At 35.4% G+C, this 19,376-nt stretch overlaps 1 long non-coding RNA gene across 7 annotated transcripts in view; it reads right to left on the minus strand.

Annotated features, from left to right (window-relative positions):
• Nucleotides 1-19,376, minus strand: part of LOC143661972 (uncharacterized) — a 531,445-nt gene that overhangs the window by 401,873 nt on the left and 110,196 nt on the right. For all 7 annotated transcript variants that reach the window (XR_013165056.1, XR_013165052.1, XR_013165057.1 and 4 more), the window contains exon 2: nucleotides 4,156-4,264. This is a non-coding gene — a long non-coding RNA (uncharacterized LOC143661972). The remainder of the gene's footprint in view (nucleotides 1-4,155; nucleotides 4,265-19,376) is intronic.

Consider the following 19,376-nt stretch of genomic DNA (forward strand, 5'->3'; position numbering starts at 1 on the left):
ATGACAAATTACTTGATTTTTCAAATACCTCCACTCATCATAAACATCACAATTCAATCCACTAAAAAAATTTTTATTTTCTCCTGTGTTGCTGAGCAACCTTTACTTTTCTTTATTTTCCAGTCCACGGTTCTGGAGGTCCACACAAATTAACGTGTGATGCACAGTATCTGTAAGTGTTAGCCAAAATATTTTGTTATATTAAATGATTCATATAACTCTGAAAATACATGTATTTGCAATAATATAAACATTTATTTAGATATTGCTTTAAGAGACAGGGGACATCAAAATGTTTATGATGGATTTTTATGATGACGTGGACTTAGTTTCTAATATCTCTTAATAATGAAATTTCCTCATATGCAACCCATTACAATATTTGAATATGGTATATATATTCATGGTTCATTTCTACATCCAAGTGTTACTTTAAGAATTTCATAGGCAATCTTAGCAACTACGAAAGAAAAGTTTCTCTCAAAGTGAAATTAACCAAAAAAACTAAGACAAACGCTGATTCAAGCAACATCGTTGGTAGTATTCATAATAGAAAATAAATTATGTGAAAAGCTTTATGACAACATGATTACTGATCGTGTAAGAAAAATATTTTCACGTAAACATGTAAAACTTATAAATAATGCTATATCTTTGTCACTCCTCCAAACCATGATGTCAACAGAAACCCCAACATGTGCAATAATTAATTTTAGTCATTTATTGTATTTTGCGGAATTTCATGTGAAAACCGTATTTTTAGTGATATTTGTGGGTTTTCATTTTGAAGGTATATATCTCAGGGTATGAAGATAAAACATTTTTTCTGTAATCTCATTATTTTTTAAGCTGACTTCATCAGCTTGCTTTATAACTCTTAAATATTTAGATATGACGTACGGACTTCTATTTTTCTCTTACCTGGACCCTGCACAGGGCGCCTCTGCCATATTTCCTGTCTTCATAGAGGATTCAACAATATGGACTCACACTCTTCCCTTATCCTTGTTTAAACCCTCCTCCTCTGATTTCTCACCTCTACTTCTTTGGCTGCTATATCATTACCATCATCCTCATCCTCATCATACAGTCAAAATAATAATTTTATTATTTCCAAACCCACCCACATGTCAAAAACTAAACTGTGCTCTTCTCACTTGAACTCTTCTCACCTCATCCCGCATTTATGTGAATGTGACCACAATCTATCCACACAAGCCACAAACCTAGGACTCATTCTGGTCACGTCATTCTTTCATCTCTCCCAGTAATATATGCATCAGCAACTTGATTTCACCTCCTCCATGTCTCTGGAGTCTCGTAACTTTTCACCCACTACACCACCTCTCTGCCTCCTCTTAGCTGAATTTTCTACATTCTTTCTTAGTCTGCTTAACATGCCCCAGACAGTAGCTAGAGAGGGCCTTTCTAAATATAAATGCAATCATGTCATTCTCCTTAAAATAATTCAATGGCTTTCTTTACTATTAGGGTAAAAATCAAAACCCTTTACATATTCTCTAATCATCTATTCTTTTGGGCCTTTCATTCCAGCTTCACCTGGTGCTGCACGTACCTAACTCTCTGCACATCAACCACTTTTGTATTCTTTCAGTTCTTTGAAATAGCATATCCCTACCCACATGCTGCTCCCCACTGCTTCAAATGACCTTTCTACCTCCTTGAACAGAAAACATGCATTCTTTTTTAAATATCAAGTATAACTTCCTCACTGCAGCATCCTTTGAACTCCTAGTCATATTGCCCTTTTGTGTCTCCTCCTACTACTCCGTAACTTTTCTTTATATATATATAACCATACATTTTCACATTATATGTACAACACATATTTTCATAACTAGTCATATAAGATATTATCTGATTAATAATTATATAATTATCTGATTAATAGTATAAGATATTATCTGATTAATAATTACCTAGAAAACCAACTTTTTACTTCTGTGAGTACTTAACTAAGGGGCAAAATATTTCAAAAAGTTTTTCTAGTTAATTCAATTAAATTTAATCAACTAGAAATTCATAACTCAAATATTCTGGTTATTTTAGATTTTGTCGTCACTGCTTTGCAAGGCCACTTTCATCAATGCTCCTCTTGTGATTTATTAGTAGAGTTTTCAGGTAAGCTTAATGTTGAAAGTCTTGATTACATGTTGTGCCATTTACTTAAAAAGCTTCTTCAATGAGGGCACTGTATCTGGAAATCAAAGGCTTCTCAGATCATATTCTTGGAGCCCAGAGCCAACACAGTATGTACTATTTGATACACTTATCAGCATTTTTGGTCTTTTTCTTTTTGCTTATCTCTTTGTAAGCACAACTGAAGATGCATAAAATATGGGCAAATGCACTCTTGGCAATGTCAGTGTTCACTTGTTTCCCATTATTTATGCCCGTTTTACAGGCGGGAAGCTTTATCGATCCTTACTCTTAGCCAGCATCTTATCTCATAACCTTTAAGACACCGAAAGTGGAGACACTCAAAAGCTATATTGAATTTCAATTCCTTCCAAAAGCTTTCTAGGGAGAACAGCATGAAATAGTGCTTCTACGTCAAAGACTGATAATTGGTTTCTAGCCTCGATTCCTAGTAACTGTGTGGGCTTGAGTCATTCAACAATTCTGTCCTCTAATTTCTTCATGCACAAAATATAAAGCTTGATTAACTGATTTCTTGGGTGTCTTCCATCCCTAAGATACGTAACTGGAGCCAGAGTAAACACTATCTTTATATCTTATTATATACCCCCAAATTATTATATAATATTTAAAAAAAAACAAAAAAATTAACATAAACATCAATTATAAATATACACATACTTATACAATCAATGATATATGTAATTGTAATAATATATAATTATTCCCATTCTCACTATCTGTTCAAAAAAGGGAAAATTAACTAGATCAGATTAAATAAAACTAATAGCAAATGTGCTTGCTGTTTGAATCAGTTTCTTTGAATTACTTAATTATGTGACATACAAATTCATTATTTGGAATTGAATTTTACTGAATTATATATTTTTTTAGGTCATTTAAATACTTCTCATTAGATTTAGAGAATCAATAATTCCTAATAGGATTTGGAAGTCATGGTCAATTTTTTCATATTCAAATACTAAAGCCAATTCAGCAAAAGACAAATACTGATCAATTATTCTCTTTTGTTCAATAGCATCAGGTAATGCTCTCTATTGCCAAAGTCCATATCATATATATATTTTTTAAAGCAGTTTTTTTTTTTTTTCACATGGGCAGACACCAACAATCGAACTCGGGTCTTGGCATGGCAGGCACGAATTCAGCTGCTAAGCCACCATCACACCACCCCCATATCATATATATTTTTTTAATATACTCAGAAATTAGAGTTGGTTCTCCCCTAACCTTGTAAAAACTGGTTATTTGTCCCCTGAGGAGGGAGAGTTATATAATTTGTTGAGTCAAGTGTAAAATTAAAATGTCAGGAACACTGTTCAAAAAGCAGGGAGAAGATACCATTAAGTATATTTTTTTCCATTAAATATATATTTCCTTTCTTCTGCTGTCATCTTCTCTATTCACCAGGTTGTTTTGTGTTTTTCTATTTAATGTCATTTCAGTAATGAAAATTTTAAATTTGAATGATTAGCATGAATTTTACAATTCATTTTTATATTGAGCAACATCAATTTATAATGCATTAAGAAGATTTAACTAGCATGCAGAATCACTGAAACTGTATAGTTCATAGTTTGTAGCTCATACACATAATTCAATTTCCTTCTAACCAGAACAGTGGAAACGCTGCTACACAAAACTGCTTTTATTTAATGTCTTTATGTATTCACATCCCATCCACACTCTCTACTTTGGGCTTCCTGATGAATAAGGGAGAACTAACAGGAAAAGGAAGTATGGGTTGCCCTACCCTTCCCTTTCATCTATGTTCTCATTTTCATCTAAATGGCTAATTCTGGGCAGTAACACAAGTAAGAAAGGGTATGATGGAGTTCCTTGGTCATTGGTGCCTCTTAGAATGGTGCCGCCTTTTTTTCTGCGTTTGTACCAAATTTTAGTTAGAAAGGAAAGTGTGGCTTCTTAAGCTACAACCCTCACATCCCCACCCAGCCACAGATACAACAGGCTTACCTTGTACCAGCATCCTGTCTCGCTGACTCCCATGTGGTGCATAAAGTTATGTCTGCCTTGTCTACTGATACATGCTCCACTGTCTCATCAGCCGTCCTTTACAAAATGCCTGTGTAAACACATTAAGAATTTTCAGGCAGCAACAGGGGAGCATTAAAGCAAGTACAGTGTGCTTTTCGGAGCCTGAGATGAGCGACTGCACAAGTCACATACTTGAGAAGTTGTTCTGGACTGCAGAAAAGCTGAACATGACTTGGCGATTTTGGCCTCAGGTCCTGCGGAAAATAAGGCTTTACACTAATAGCCCAGGAACAGCACTCTTCCTCATTGCCACTCATATGAATATTAGGAGAAAAGCGTTAAGTATGCATGACAAAGAGGCAATGAAATATAGTGAAAAGAATATAGAATGTATTGAGAATCTAAATTCCAACTCACAAAATATAAAATCATATCCTCGTCTACAATATTAAAAGTTTAAAATCCAGAGATAAATTACATGCTTGATAGCACAAACTCTCCACTGACATGCACATTTAAAATCAGGCTAAATGTTAATTCAAGTAGCTCAGGGTGTATTCAAGTGTCTGATTCATAGTTAATACTTGATAAGTATTTGGTGAATGAAATTTATAAACAGAAATATATTAATCCACTTTAATAGTAATAATTTTTAATATATCCTTCTAAGGACCTGATAGACAAAAATACAAGAATCACCTATAATATAGGAAATATGGAACCTGAAATTAACATTTATTATCTGACAAAATAATGAAATCCATATCCAAGCACACAATGAACATTAGCCAAAAGTAATGATGAACTAGTCCATCAGTATTGACGATGTCTGAATGATTATCAATAAATGTTACCACATATTATTATCATTGTTCACTTTGCAAAAACCAGAAATTAATAAAATCAAGATAGTTTAACCCCCTGTTCTGGTTTGCTAGCTGCCAGAATGCAATATACCAGAAACGGAATGGCTATCAAAAAGGGGAATTGAATGAATTGCTAGTTTACAGTTCTAAGGCCAAGAAAATGTCCCAATTAAAGTCTATAGAAATGTCCAATCAAAGGCATCCAACCAGGGATAGATACCTTGGTTTAAGAAGGCTGATGAAGTTCAGGGTTTCTCTCTCAAGTGAGAAGGCACGTGACGAACACATAATTCGTCTCTTCTCTCTCAGCTGGAAGGGCACATGGTAAACATGGCGTCATCTGCTAGCTTTCTCTTCTGGCTTCTGGTTACATGAAGCTCCCTGGGAGGCGTTTTCCTTCTTCACCTCCAAAGGTCGCTGGCTCGTGGACTCTCTGCTTTGCGGTGCTACAGCATTCTCTGCTCTCTCCAAATCTCTTTTATTCTCCAAAATGTTCTCTCTTTTATAGGACTCCAGAAACTTATCAAGATCTACCCAAATGGACGACATGTTACCTAATCCAGCTTAACAACTACTCTTGATTAAATCACATCTCTAGGGAGATGGTCTGATTACAGTTTCAAACATACAGTATTGAATAGGGATTATTCTACCTTTATGAAATGGGATTTAGATTAAAACATGGCTTTTCTAGGGGACATACATTCTTTCAAACCAGCACACCCCCTATTAAACTAAGGTACATTTTAAATATCATTGAATTCTAGATATTTTTTTCAAACATCAATCAGCATGAAATATAATAAATAATGACATATATATAGCTCCAAAAATAGCAGTACCTATTCTAGTAGACATTTCCAATGTCTAAATTTTAACTAAATAACTCCTGAATTATGATCATGAAAATTGAGAAGGAAATAGCTAATCGCTTCAGTAATCTGGTTCTGTTTTTATTTATTATATGAATAATGCATTACCTGCTTGTTTTAAAGATATGTGAATCCATGTAAGATCAAAATGTGATGATTTATTTTTATTATTTTGAGCTTTATTCTAATGTATTAAGCAACTCTAAAGAAAACATTCTATGGGTTTCTGAGGCCTTGACAATGCAAGGCTTGTGCATAGAAACAAACCAGGTACAAAGATGATGCTAACCAAGTCAATAATTAGGCTAGAGTTCCAGAGAGCTAAAAATACATTGAATATTAAAGAACAATGTATGTGGTTATTTAAGATATCAACTTAATTTAACTTATTAAATAAAATCATAGTATTGATTTCTGGTTGTGATATTTTCCGTTGGAATTGTTATCAGCAGTCAGCGAAGAGAAAAGAAATTGAATGCATAAGGATTAAAAAAGGAAATGTCATTTGGAAACTATAGGTTCATCCAAACAGAAGCCCTGATATACACAAACAAAATATTAGAAATAATTAAGAGTTAAATAGTATCCCTGGAAATCAAAGTTGTTAAGGAAGAAGGATCTGAAATCTGAATGCCTTTGTTGAGAATCCTGGCTCTTTCACTTACATCTGTGTAAATTCAGCAGGCTACTTAATCTCTGTACCAGCTTTTCAACTGTTAGATGGGAAAAGCAATTGTATTTTGCACATAGGCTTGTTGCGGGCATGAAATCCATTATTTAGGAAAGCTGGCATAAGTAATGAAGTATACTGAGTGTTCAATACATGTTAGCTACTGTTATTATTATTTTCAAAGTGTTCCTATATGATAGTACTGATCCGTTGGAATAATCAAACACCATTCATAAAAAGTAACTGTAATACAACCAACAGTATATCTTAATAAATATGTGCAACTTTCATGAACAAAACTACAAAACATTATTGGAAAATTTAAATTGCAACCTAGAGAAATGGCCAGTAAGTGTGGAGAAATACTAAAGATTGAAAGACAAGAGTTTTTCCCATCAAATTTTAGAAATTCCCCTCAATTTATTTTACTTTTTTAGAAATTCCCCACAATTTATTTTATTTTTGTTTTTGTTTGGTGTCTTCTCTGAGGTTCCATGTGATTTATTTCAAAACTTTATAGTATATTTTATAGAATACTTTGTGAAAATAATGCTTTTAAATGAGAAACAGAAGTATATTCTAGTTTAACAACCAACAATTTCCAAGTATTTACTGAGTATTCCTATATTCCATATATGATCTGATAAAGAAGCCCTCAAAAAAAGGCCTAGAAAACAGGAAAATAAAACAAATTAATGTTTGCTTTTTTAGATATCAACAGTCATGCCCTGCTGGGACTTTACAAAGCTCTATGAAATGATACAGAGGAGCCCCAGAGTACAGATTCACTTTCAGGTAAGTAGCGTCTCTGACACCCAAAAAACTCTCAGACTTACTACATTAAGTGGAATTCTGTAGGAGAATGTAAAGCAAATAACAGGTTCTAAGATAGCTTTTGTTGTTGATCATGACTTTAAAGTCCCTAATAAGATTAAAATAATGGCACACATCATTTGAGTGTCTTACATGTTTTGAGTATTGAGAGATTAAGGACCCTATTAGTTTCTAAGTCACTATTGAGAAGTGCAGCCCTGATTTGTTTTTTGTTTTTTTTTCTTTACATGGGCAGGCACCGGGAATCGAACCCTGGTCCTCTGGCATTGTAGGCAAGCATTCCTGCCTGCTGAGCCACCGTGGCCCACCCAGGACTTCTGTCTTTTGAACACTGAGAGTAACTAAGATCCCTGAGACAGAGTCAGAAACATCAGGTGGCTGCTCACAAAGGTCCACCTAAATGTAGAAAGGGTCATTAAGAGGCAGTGACAAAAGGTGGGTGCGTGGGGGGGGGGGGCAGGGGAACAGTCGAAATTGCTATATTAGCTTTACAAGAATAATTCAGAGTAATTTTTAAAAAATCTTCAGATTCTTAATGAAATGTATTGATAGCTATTTATTCATAGAAATTTAAAAAACATAAATAATAGAATAAAAGGAATTCTGCTTTTTTCCTTTTTGAAAATATTCATTGAATACAATATAAGTAACGCTGTATTAACAATTGTTGGCATGATTTAGTTATAACAGTTTACAAAGTTAACAAAAACCATAAGATCACATGCTATAATTAAATTTTACATAAGACATAATGGTATAAAACAAATTAAATGCTGAAAACTACAAGAAAAATTTCTTTCCTCTCTGTTTCTGTCTCTCCCTTACCACCACCCTCTCCTTCACCTTCCCCTTTCCCTCTCCTACCCCCCTCTTTTTTCTCTCTCTCAGAATAAATTAAATCAGCCTTTTCCGAATTCACTAAGGATAACTATATGAAGCATTTATTTGCCTTTTTGTGGGGATAAGCCATTTGTTGTCCCTGGGTGTCTAAACAACATCACATCCCTTTCTCTTCAGGGCACAATGAATGAGGACAAAGTGTTCAAGACGATGTGTCAAACTGCAGTCCCTACTGCCTCAAAGTGTAGAACTAAATTTTTTCCTAGCAGAAAAGTACAGTCCAAGCAGTCAAACAGGCCCGATTTAACAAGTCCATGGAATTGAACGGCAGAGATTTAGCAGTTTCTAAATATCACAAGGTACCTCAGCACCTAGTGTTTCAGAAGGAAATTGGATTAAACAGCAGCATGCTAGAGGCCTCTGATCTGGTCGTCACAAACTGTGGACCTTTGGCTGTTTTAATCAAACCCTTTGGAAAGTTGAGAGATCAAGCTAAATGCCTAGATTCTCAAGGGGCAGCAGAAATCTCACTTATGTGATCTTGGAAGTTCTTCTAACTTATTTAGATTTGATTCCAAAGTATATTTGTGGCCACTGATATGAGATCTGGTGGGCTTTGCCTTTTTTTCTTTTAGATTCAAATTTTGTTTCTTAAATATAAACTAACTGCTTTCTAGGTAAATGATACATTTTTGAAAAAGCATTTATAATCAGATAATCTTGGATTTGAACATTGTTTTTAATACTTAGAACTTTAACTTTGCAATCATAATTAATTGTCAAAAATTGAATTTATATTCTAAACCTCTTACTCATTTTGTTCTGTTTTTGATTTTCAATGCATTTTTTATTGAAATATCTTCACACACCATCCAATCCATTCAAAATATAAAATCAGTGGTTCACAATATCATCATATAGTTGTGAATCATCACCATAATCGTTTTTAGAACATATGCATTAGTCCAGAAAACAAAATTAAAAGAAAACCCCAAATATCCCATGCTCCTTACCCCTCCCTCTTATTGACTCTTAGTACCATAAGCTACCCAGTTTTAAGATGCACAGTAATGGTAGGTTGACTAAGACCATGTAGTATTGACATTGACACACACACACACACACACACACACACATATATATATTAGTGGAAAAAAACAAAATATCCCAGAGTAGATCCATACAAACATGGCAATGTATTTATGAAATCATTATCAAAGATCAGGGCTACTGGACTATACTTCAACTTCAGAAATTTCCTTCTGGCTATTCTAAAATACTAGACTCTAAAAAGAAACATCTATATGACAGTAGTCACAGTCATTTGTTAAATCCTAACTTCTCAGTTATACCTCCTTCTGTTCATTTGATCATTCTCTCAATTTTCAGGGCTATCTGGGCAATGAACATTTTAATTGTTTCATGCTAGAAAGAGGCTCTGACCTTCTAGGAGAGAGAAATGGACCCTGTTGTTGTTCTTGGAGAGACTGGTGCCTCTGGGTTTTAGGACTTATCTGGCCAATGATCAATATGGAGGCCTTAAGTTTCTGAGAAAATAAACTTACGAATAAAAACCCTTATAGAGACTAAGATAGAGCCCTGTGCACTCCATATGATTTTCAGGAATACTTTTGGTTGGGTATGGCATACTGTGGTAGTTTGAAATATCTGGCTAAAGTTTACATACGAGCAACTTCCGGAAGAATCTTTTGACTCCATTTAAAATCTCTTAGCCACTGAAACTATTTTATTCCAATCCTTTTTTCCCCTTTTGGTCATTCAGAATCTCACAATGCTAGGCTAGGCTCATCTTTAGGAGTCATGTCCCACATTGCCAGGGATACATATACCCCAGGGAGTCATGTCCCACATAGAGGGGAGGGTAATGAGTTTGTCTGCAGAGGTGGCTTAAAGAGAGAGGCCACATCTGAGCAACAAAAGAGGCTCTCTGGAGGTGACTCTTAGGCATAATTACATGGAGGACTAGCTTCACCATTACAGAAATAAGTTTCCAAAAGGCAAGCTTCAATATCGAGGGCTTGGCTTATTAAATTGGAAATCATTCTCCAAGGTACATACCTCTTATTCATTTTTACAATATCACAATCGTCAACCTCTTCATCATCATCATTATTTGTTATCACACTTGGGAGAATTTGAAGCAGTTGAAGCACGGGAGAGTCTGGCCCTAAGGGATAGGTTTTATTTTTGTTAACCTAAGTCCTACTATCTAAGAAGTGTCTTTCACTTCTTTAGAAGAATCTCCAATGTTTTGTTTTTCTTTTTTCTTGATATTGTAGAGAATTTTCTATTTGTTTCTCGAAATGAATCTTAGAAAACAAGTAATCCCACAAAGAAAAGACAGTCTTAAAGCACAGTGTAGAAGCATGGAATATAAGCTCAGACATTCAAGTTTATGGAATAGAAAAGGTAACCCTGGATCACACTCACTTTCTAAGAATAATGGGTGTGATGATCTCTTTCATTCATTCATAACTTCATGTGTGCTCATTCTATTATTAGACAGAAAAACTAGACTGTTCCATGGAAGAGGAATAGAAAGCAACAACATATACTTTGCTGAAACTATGACATTTTGCATCCATTTTTTTTGCCATGTTAGCACACCCTTATTAATATATTGTTTTTTACCAGGTGAAGAGAGAAGCACAATTGCTACAAGTTTACATAATTATTTGGGCCCCACATAACAACTTGAATGCAAATCAAGATTCTGTAATTTCAGAATGGGAATCTAGGCAGTTTGACTCCAAAAATTGCATACAAGTAAATTCAATATAGTTAGGAGGTTGTTCTCTTCAAATGCCAAAGCTTTTAGTACACTACAGAAAGCCTTGGTGATTAAATCCCTGCAGCTCAGGAAAACATTCAGGCTCCACCAAAGACCCTGAATTCCAAACACACAGACTATCTAGATTGCCACATATATATCCAGGTTTGCCTGTGTGGCCTGGCACGTTGAAAGGATGTTTTGCACCAGAGAAGTGCCTCTGTGAAAACTCAACCTCCACAAGTGGTGGCCAGCAGACTCTGAAGCTACATCTCTGGCCAGCCCAGACCACCAGAGGACAGTCGCAGGGAGGCCTCCAGCCCCACTGCTTAGAGGAAGAATGGGCACACACAGGTATGATCCTTATTTAAATCCCCGCTAATTTCCCACAGTTAATTCCTCATTTTCCTAAACATCACACTGATTAGAATTCCTTACTTTTAATCCACAACCTCTGCCTTGTGCTCCCCAGCATCTGTGTGATCCCTCTGCAGACCAAAGCCTAAAAGTCATGAGACTCGATCAGATATCCAGAAAATTCCAGCTCTGTTCTCATCACGGATGGTACCACTTTGAGCCAAGTTAAATTGGCTCCTCCTTTGTTTAATTGTGTATTTGTTTCATTTATTCCTAGTGCGCACATGGCTGAATCAAATTCTTTTTATTCAAGCCACTCATTTCACCTGTCAGTTCCAACAGTTATAAAATTAACCTTTTAAGTTCTTACATTTCGGTTACATTCTAAAACGAACAGATGGTTTTCAAATGCATTTCTCATTTGCAAGCCTTTGAGGTAGACACTACTTTTAACATATTAAAACTTTGTCGTCTGAGGGTCAAACAGGACATGGTTTAACTCATCAAACTTTCAAATTACAGAGCCTGGATTTTTGATATTATACACTGGGTTTTAAAAAATTACATGAATAAAATGAATGTTTAAATGTAAACATTTAAGGAATAAAAGCTTACTCGTGTTATCTTTCATTGAATTAAATGACTGAAGAATATTTTCAATATTTAAAAAATGGCTATTTTTGCCTTTGAAGCATGTATCAAATTAACGTTGTTCGAATTCTTTGGGCCTTTGTAATAAGAACATCTACCTTTATTTCAAGTGCACTGAAATGCATTCAGGGTGCTGCTCTCCCCAAGATGACCAGGTGAGTAGAATTTTCTTAAAACAGAAAGATGAAGCTAAACATGGGCAGAAATAAATGATGGGACTTGGCACCATCCTCTGATTCCCCTGAGATGATGAGCAATTCCAGAGGCAAAAGCACTGTTTAATTTAAAATTTGCTGGAGATTCTGAATATCAGAATCCTTTTCCTGAGCATACATTGCTAATCTGATATTTTAATGGTAAAAAAGCTTAACAGCTATAATGAAACATTTTTTTGAAATATGAGACATCAATCACATAAATAAATTACTGGAAAACAGCTTAATGAAAATATAATTTCAAAAATAATCACTTAACCCCTTTTCTTCCCCTAGGTTTTATGTAAACAATTAATGATATTTGTGGAAAAGGTATTTTGTACTGTTTCATGATTTTCTGTAGCTTTTCTTAAGTTTGAAAATCATATCAATAGTTTTAACTGACTTACCTATTTAACTTTAAAGAATAAGACTGTGGGTATGAATCCAAGAGAGATTTTTAAGATATTAAAGAATAATTTACAATGAATGAATGAATGCCACATCTCCAGCCAAAATCTCATAGGGGTCCACCTTTTTGGAAAACACGTCATGTGTTTGTCTTTCAAGAAAAATAAACAGTTTAAAAAAAATCATGATTGTGTGTGTGTGTGTGTGTGTGTGTGTGTGTGTGTGTGTATCAAGTGGAACTACTTGGAGAGCATTTCAGAAGAGGAAAGACATCAGTGGTTTTTTGGACATTTTAGATATTTGTGTTAGATCACCTTTATTATTTATTCATTTGGAGTTGCTGGGCATAAACTGAAACATTTGTCTTCACTGTTTCCATGGCATTTCTCTTTTTCATGTTCAGTCAACATTTTCGGGTGAAGTTTAACCTTGAATAAGATCCTACAACATTTTAAAAGTAAAATTCTTAAGAAGATGCTACACATTTTATCTATCTTGTTATATGCTGGTCAAGTTTCTTTTCCCAAGAGACTACCTAAACTATTCTGCATCAGAAACAAGGGGCAACAGTTAAGGTAGAAATCATACCTAGAAGTATAATTTTGACTTTGAATAATTAATACTGTTAATGTACAATGTATACTTTTTTATTTATTCACTTATTTTACTTTTTTAAAAATTTTTGCCTGGGCAGTCACTGGGAATCGAACTCAGGTCTCCAGCATGGCAGGCAAGAATTCTGCCACTGAGCCACTGTTGCACCACCCTATACAATAAATTCTTTTATTTATTGTTAATTTTACCTCTTTTGTAGGTTATGATTCTGCTTCCTATCTAAATATGTTTATTTCAATTGTAATTTAAGATTTGAAATCCTTTCTAGTTGTCCTAAAACAATTTCCTCATCTAGAAAACGATAGGATTGAACATATCTTTAATTTATACTGACTTCTTTGAATGAACACATAAACATGTTCAAGTCTCTCAAACCGTTAAAACACACACACAAAGCAAACAAACAGAAACCTTTCCTCTGCCTCACATTTTCCTCCATGTATTGACCTATCTTCTCGTTCCCTAATCTTCATGGCGGATGTCCTTGGGCGCCCAGACTTTCGGTCCTTAGTCACAGGACTGGAACATCATTGCGGTCCCACCACGCCATAAATATTTTGTAACGGAGGTAAATTCTATCCCTTGCTACAACTTTGCCAATTCTTTTTTGTTTTTATTTTCTTTCTATCCAACCAGCAAATGTTTGTCCTTTTCCTCAAGGTTCCTTTGTAAGACTCTCTCCTGGGATGAGACCATTCACTCCAGTGATTCAAATATGAGATGCTGATAATTCCATACGAATATATTTTTGGCCCAGGCATGTTTTCTGAGCTCAACCCTATTCCTTAGCTCAACCCTATTTCTTACCATACACCTGCCCCCATCCCAATCTCTTTACAAAATCACCTTAATCCAATGTGTTTAAAATTAAATATATCACTTGTTTCTGCAAAGCTTCTCCTCTGGTGCTCTTTTCCTGTGGAAATGTCACCGACACTCACAATGTCAAAATTCAGAACGGTAGAGGTCATCCTTTACTCTTCTATATACCTTCTGCATCCTAAATATTCCTCTCATCCCCACTATTCTTACCCTCTCTACGTCACTATCATTTTTCACTGGAAAGCCACAGATTCCTGAGACTCCCCCTGCTTCTGCTCTTGCTGCTGTATGTCCCAAGTGATATTTCAAAAACTGATCTGTATCGCTCCCCTGCTCAGAGCTGATCAACAGCTTTTTCACTGGCAGCCTAGAAGGGACAGGGCCCCTTTATGTGTATTATCAGGTACCCTTATAAGAAAAAAGTAGTGCCATGACCTGGTCCTCAGCAAATCTACCATGTGGCATTTCCTTTCTCTCCCAGGTTTCCTAGCTTTCAGCTTCTGGCTTCCATTCTCTCTCTCTTTGGATAGATAGAGAGAGAGAGAGAGAGAGAGAGAGAGAGAGAGAGAGAGAGAGATTAATACATATCTATCTATCTATCTATCTATCTATCTATCTATCTATCTATCTATCATCTATCTATCTTTATTGTTATCACTATCTCCATCCCATTTATAAAGGACTCCAGTAAGAAGATTAGGTTCGACCCTGGGCCATGCCTTATCTGAAGTATCCTCATCAGAAGGTCCTACTTAATATAGGTTCACACCCGCAGGAACGGATGAGCTTTAAGGGCATGATTTTCCAGGACCCATACAGTTCCAAACCACCACAGCTCCCTACAAAATAGTGTTTGCCTCCACACCCTAAATTCCACACCTTTCCCCTCACCATGCCCTCTAATCCTATTCACCCTTCACCTATCCATTTCACTTTCATTTACTCCAGGAGGATTTTTTTTCTAACTTCCAGGATTTTTTAAGTTCTTTTGTTTATGTTCTCACAAATCATTCTGTAGTTTTCAACCACATAATTTAATATTTTAAAAAAGTATTGCTTTCTTTTACAAAAAAGTATGAACAGTATGATGGCAAGGGTTATTTCAACCTGCTTTTTAATTCTCTTTTCTGGCATCTGACAGCAATGTGCTCCATATGGTGTTATGCAGTAACTCAGTCAATTAGCTTATTGATTGATAAATATTGTATGCATTCAGCAGATCATAGATCTAAAATGAATAGTATAATGTCTGCAATGGTGTAGGTACCAAAGAAATGGTTGCTATTATGGCTCTAACAGCAGCTTGATTTTCACAAGATACCTTTCATACGAATGAAAGCTTCTTCTTTAAAACTTTAATAATAAGTCATTTAGTCAGATATTCACTATCATACCTATAGAACTCACTTGCTATATCTCTTTTTCCTGACAAGAGGCTTATGTATCCTAAACAATTATCCCTTTAAATTACATCTTTTTTTGGGGTGCATTATCCGGGAACTAAACCGGGGTCTCCTGCATGGAAAGCGAGCATTCTACCACTGAAGCAACTGTGCACCCGATTGTCCTTTTAAATTAAATATCATTTAATTGCAAGGTCTTTTCCTATTGCAAAGCATGCCCCAGCTGGGCACCCTGACAGGAAGCACAAATGGCAAACCTGTCAGAAACAATCAGGGCACCATGAGGTCAGCTGAGAGCACGGCTTTCTTTCCTCAACATCCCTCTGGCTGCAGATGCACAGAACACACAGACTGTGCAGGGCACACAGAGGAGAGTGAGCTGCACACTCTATTTATACAAGAAGGGGGAAAAAACATTTCCCTAATACCACTGCTACCATATGCTACAGTGTACGCACTACTTTCTCAGTCCTCATATTTTTTCTTTTTGTTGTGAAGACAAAAGATGAATTCCAATGAATATAATTCAGTTTGTTTTTAAAACATTACAATGCACATAAACAAACACATACACACAGATACTACAGCAAAATACAGTTATAAATATACATAAATATGTTCAACCTCACCGCTATTATGAAAAAATAAAAATGATATTAATGGGAATTATTTTCCCTGTTATCTAGGAAATAATGAGAAATTTTACTGACACATGTAAAAGATGGCTTTGCCCACTCTGGGTTTTAGAAAATTTACTGGAACAGTCAAGGGAAGTTCCACTCACGCTATTTGGATAAGTATGCCAATAATTAAGAGAATACATAATTTAATTTAGGAAGAAAGCAACATAGTGGTTTATTGAGAATATTATACTGACATTAATTTTTCAGTTGACATGGTAAGATTCTTATATAAACCTTTAATATTTTTTTTTTCTAAGGAACTAGGGAACATGCTCAGCTAGGAAAGGCTAAAGGTATAATACTTGTCAAATTTCATCTGGATTGTTATCCTTCCTGTGTTGTCAATCCCTAGTCCAATTTAGTTTCTGCTAGTACGTGCTTGTTTTTTTTTTTTTTAATTCCCAATTTATTTGGAAAGAACTAAGGCCTAAGTTTAAACCACAATGCCACTGTGATTTCCTGTGTCACATTAAAAAAAAAAAAAAAAAAAACAACCTTGTCCTGAAATATGGCAATTTAAATGATAATCATTTACAATACATCAGTCTGAAGAATGAAAGAAATTCAGACAAAATATTTAAAATTTATGGTCCCAATTTTTCCATTTATAAAATAAACATGATATTTATGCTTTATATGATTGTAAAGTTTTACTAAGTTAACACAAATGAAACATTTAGAATAGTTCTCAGTATATAGTAAACATTCATTAAAAGCTAGCCACAATTTAAATTTTTACTTTGAAATACTTTCAAACTTACAAGACAGTTATAAAAATAATGCAAACCTCAAATGGAGAATTCCAACATGCCACTACCCCTACTCCACATTTGCAGGCAAGTAAATCCACCCATTTAAACGCTGTGCCATATTTCTGTATCCATCGTCCATCCATCCATCACCATTTTCTGAATACTTGAGTGCAGACCGTATACATCATGCTCTTTGGACATTCAATACCACCATGTCTACTCCCTAAGAAAAGGGATATTCACTTATTTAACCACTTTAAGTACAGTACAATTTCAGGAAATTTAACATTGATATGAAGCTTACAATATATATTCCCAGTTTGTCATATGCCCCAATAATGTCCCTTTGCACCTTTTCTAGATCCCATCCTGGTTCATGTATTCCATTTAACTGTGATTGTTTCTTTCAGCTGTTCTTAATTTCCTTCTTTTTTTTTTAATTGTGGGAACATACGTACAATATAAATTTACTCATCTCAACTACTTCAGAGCACCATTCAATGGAATTAATCATATTCAGTATGTTGTGGTACCATCACCACACTCCATCATAAAATTTCCCCTTCTCTCCAAACAGAAACTTTACACTCATCATCTATTAACTGCCCATTCTCCCTGCCCCCAGCCCTAGTGATCTACATTCTAATTTCAGTCTCTTCAAACTTGCATTTTCTAATATATTCTCTTTCTAGTTATCATCGGCTAAAATTTAATATCCTAAATCTATAATAATCTCATTTGCTTTGAAACCAACTTAACTTCAAAACAGTTAAAACACTGCAGTAATAGGGTGAGCGCCAAGTCTAGACAAAGGATACGTAAAAGCAACAGGGTCTCCTGGTGTACTGGCTGACTCCACTCCCACCCTCCACTAGCTTGGTGCAGAGCTGGCCTGTGCTCTCAGTATAGATCTCCAGTCCCAGTTCTAGAGGGAACAGGCACAAACTGTGATAATGTACTCCTGGCCCAATCTGTTTTGTGGTAGCCAGAAGAACTTTCTATCCCAGAGCTTGTCCTGTGCGTAGAAGGCAATTTACTGAGCTCTCCTGTAGGATGCTGTGGGAGAACAGTCAAGTAACTGCCTGGGGCAAGAGACTGCTGGCTGCAGGACATATAGTCAGTTTCTGGCACCAAGAGGAAACTGTTTCCTAGGGGAAGGGGGCATTTGCATTCATGTAAATTCATGTAAATAAGGGATTCCTAGAGCATGCCCAAGAAAAGACTCATACACAGAAAAGATCAGAGAGGCCCCTACACTCTGACCTGGAGCTATTCTCTAAACTCATGGTATGGATACAATCTGAAAAGGGCACTTGCACAGTCATTCTGCAAAGACTGGGGGCAGGGCGGGTAGGGGTGTCTTTTTCTCTTCCTTTTTTTTTTTTTTTTAAGTTAGCTCCTGACATTCAAGGAAAATACCAGCATAACACTAGCTGGATACAAGTTTAAGAAACAGATGCCTCAGAGCTGCATTTCCAGCAATAATACATTAAAATATAAAAATGTCCAGGCTTCAACAAAGAGTTACAAATACACAAAGAAAGAGAAAGTGATAACCTAGGCAAAAGAGAAGACTAAAGTGTTAGAAGCCACCCATGAGTAGAACCAGACCTGGGACATTTCAGACAAAGGCTAAAAAAATGGTGCTAAAAATACTCAAATAGCTAAAGGAAAAAACATGGACAAAGAACTAAAATAAATCTAATCTGGAAAATAACAGATAAACACAAGGGGAATATCAATACAGAGATGGGAATTATGAAAAGGAATCAAACAGAGCTTAAGACCACAGTAACAGAAATTAACAATTCCCTAGAGGGATTCAACAGTAGATTGGAGCTGGCAAATGAAAGAATCAGAAAACTTGAAGATAAGACAACTGAAATTCTTTAGTTTGAGGAACAAAAAGAAGAAGAATGAAGATAAGTGAACAGGGCCTGAGGAATCTACGGAATACCATCAAGTGTACTGATAAATACATCGTGTGCAGAAGAAGAGAGAGAGGAAAGGCCAGAGAGATTATTTGGGAAATAATGACTAAACACTTCCTTAATTATCAGAAGACAGGAATATACACATCCAAATGCTCAACAAACTCCGACTGGATAAATTCAATAGACTCACACCATGGCATATCATAAACAAAGTGTTAAATGCCAAAGATAAAGAGAGATTTCTTAGGGGTGCAAGAGAGAAGCAATGTCACATTTAAGGGAGCCTGAATAAGATTAAGCGTCAATTTCTCATTAGAAACCATGTAGACCAGCAGGCAGTGGGATGACATATTTAAAATGCTGAAAGTAAAAAAAACACAAATTCCAATCAAGAATTCATGAAAATAATAAAACACAAGTAAACTGAGATTTGATCATTGAAAAAGAACAAGCCATTTGAAAAATCTTGGTAAGAACATATGAAGCAGAAGAAAGGACAAAGCAA

This window comes from Tamandua tetradactyla, chromosome 18 (genome assembly GCF_023851605.1).
Source record: "Tamandua tetradactyla isolate mTamTet1 chromosome 18, mTamTet1.pri, whole genome shotgun sequence".
Classification (NCBI taxonomy): domain Eukaryota; kingdom Metazoa; phylum Chordata; class Mammalia; order Pilosa; family Myrmecophagidae; genus Tamandua; species Tamandua tetradactyla.